The 2,761-nt window shown below is 49.4% G+C and overlaps 1 protein-coding gene across 1 annotated transcript in view; it reads right to left on the bottom strand.

Annotated features, from left to right (window-relative positions):
• ZNF275 (zinc finger protein 275) overlaps window positions 1-2,761 on the bottom strand; it is an 18,664-nt gene that overhangs the window by 15,134 nt on the left and 769 nt on the right. The window lies entirely within an intron of this gene.

Below are 2,761 nucleotides of genomic sequence, written 5' to 3'. Positions count from 1 at the left end.
CTGGAAATAAAAACAAAAATAAACAAATGGGACCTAATGAAACTTAAAAGCGTTTGCACAGCAAAGGAAACCATAAACAAGACGAAAAGACAACCCTCAGAATGGGAGAAAATAGTTGCAAACGAAGCAACTGACAAAGGATTCATCTCCAAAATTTACAAGCAGCTCATGCAGCTCAGTAACAAAAAAAGAAACACCCCAATCCAAAAACGGGCAGAAGACCTAAACAGACATTTCTCCAAAGAAGATATACAGATTGCCGGCAATGTAAATTTTAACCAACTTATTTAAATCCAATTTTCCGTATTGAATCAGAAACACTGAGAACCAAAACAATCATTTTACTTTGATTTGAAAGAACAGAAGTTAACAGTTGAACCCAATGGAGACAAAAGCCAACATCTGTCACAAAAAATAGTGAATAATTAGGTGTATTCTGGTCACCTTTGAGCTCGGGACCCCTCCTTAGGATGTCTGGCTACTAGGAAAGTTCACTTCTGAGCCTAAAAGATCAGTGTTAGACGAATTCCATGGCACAAATAGCCAAGCAACGTCCTCAGCAGGTGCCATCCTTCCCTGGGCAGTGGGGGCAAGGGAGAGGGAGCAAGGCCACCCAAACTAGATCAATCTGGCAGCTTCCAGAAACTTCAAAGGGGTGCCAGAAACACCTGGACTCCCTGGAGCATCTAGATGAGGACCCGAAACAGAATGTCCTCAGGCCCCAGAAGACAACAGGTGGCGCACGGTGTTCATTTCAGTTCTGGGCCAGAGCAAAAATGCCCTGGAGGGAATCTTTACAGGTCACACGAGAGACTGCACTTCTCTCGATCATCTAGCTCAGATGGGTGCCCCCAGCTCCCTCTCCCAGCCCCAGCCCTGGCCCTAAACCATCCTACTGATTACCTAGATTTCCAATTCTCCTTACTGGATATCTGTTCTCCCTTGAGTTGTGTTGTTTAGATCGAGAGAACTATCTCTGGGCAAAGATGGTTCAACGACACTGGCGTATATAAAAATATAAGTGCTTCCAGAATCAAAAACAATACTTCTCACCATCTTGCAACCCCACGGGGTCTTCTAACAGCATGTCCAGCTTTAAGGCCAGCAGACATGGTCTATACACATCCAGACTTGCCCCAAAGAGAGATGCAGAGATGGCATCGTGTCTCCGAACAATTCTGAGCGATTAGTCAGGCAGGTAAGATCCCACCTGTTGGAATGAAATAATTTGGGGGGGGGGGACAGAAGCAGACTTGGGTACTCCTTCCGGGAACATGTCTTTTTGGGTCATGAGCGTTCAACCAAAGGACATGCTGTGAGACTGAACACACTGCTGAGACCCCAATCCGCCTGAGTCAGGCAAGGCTGGGATACTGAGCCGAGCCCCTGGGCTGGAGCTGGGCTTAGCCTTCACCAGCTCTCAACCGGTCAGGATGTGGCTGCAAAGGCCCCATTCGGGCCCACCCTGTACTGTGCAAATGCACTGCTACTAGAAGTGAATCCTAAAGGGCCAAAAGAGAGGGTGTTTCACCAGGAAAGTCTGTTTCTCTTGGGATGTTTGTGTCTGTGTGTGCCTTTTTCTGTGTGCGTGGGTGGGAGGCATCTGTCTCCGTCTTCCCCGTTTTCCTCTCTCACTCTGCCTGGGCACCTGTCTCTCTCTGTTTAGGTTTCCATTTTCTTTGCCTTCTATAAAAAGCCAGAAGGTAGACCAGAAGGGGATTTTGTAGTGTTTGTTGTACTTAATTGAGGGAAGGTTTACGCTCCCATTTCCCCAAGAAGACGCATGCTATCTTACTGAAAATCAAAATAAATTTTAAGTATAGCTTCGCTTAAGTCACACTGCCCGGGATATGAACGATTCTAAATGGGGGTGGGGGAATGCTGTGCAAATCCCAAGGGGCCCTGGGCAGTTGGGGAGCCCAGGCAGGCTAGGGCCAGGGTTGGATGGCTGGGTTAGAACCCTGGCCTGGGGTTTGCTAAGAACTCAAGCGACAGAGTAGCTGGTGTAGGTGGGGATGAGAAATCTGCATTTTCAACCAGCACTCAGGAAATTGGGATGCTGATCTGTGCCTGGTTAGCACTGGGCCCGTCTAGAATCTGGAGGCTTCCTCACCTCCAGGGCTCATCAGACAGGACTCTGGCCCATGAGCCTCCTGAATGGGATCCTACTCTCTGTGCTGACTGTCAGATTTCTGGGAAGAGAATTCACACTTTCTAGTGATTTTCTAAGGGGTCTTCTCACCCAAAGAAGGCTGAAAATCACTGTTCGATAGGATTCTAAATGTAGATCCTAAGACATTTGCGGGGGATGGATTGGACTGTGTCAGGCACTGTGCAAGCTGCTTCTACTTAAAGGCCCAGGGCAGGAGGGAGGATGGGGGATGGGGTGAGGCAGCATTAGTACGCAGAGGGGGTGCTGTTCTAGCGATCCCATCTGAAATCGCTGGTAAAAGAAAAATGTCGGGTCTGAGGTTGAAGAGGAAATATTTCACGGACCAAGGAGACTGGAGGGGGCTGGTGGCCCCCAGCTGGGCCAACGTTGGCTGGAGGGTGTCAGTTGGAACAGGGTGGGACCTCCGGGAAGAGGGCCAGGATTCTGGGGGGGTTGGTGTTTGAAAGGGACCATGGGCTTCGGGCAGCAGGCGACTGTGTGGGGGGGAGGATGGGAAAAGACATGTAATTAATCACCCAAATATAGACTAGAGGAGGCAGCAAAGGAGTTTAAGGGGGGGGGGCCCCTGGGGCGGGTGGTGGGGGCCCC

The sequence above is a fragment of the Physeter macrocephalus genome, chromosome 21 (assembly GCF_002837175.3).
Source record: "Physeter macrocephalus isolate SW-GA chromosome 21, ASM283717v5, whole genome shotgun sequence".
Taxonomy (NCBI): domain Eukaryota; kingdom Metazoa; phylum Chordata; class Mammalia; order Artiodactyla; family Physeteridae; genus Physeter; species Physeter macrocephalus.
Note: the sequence above shows the minus strand (reverse complement) of the source record. Positions and strands in the feature narration are given on the sequence as shown.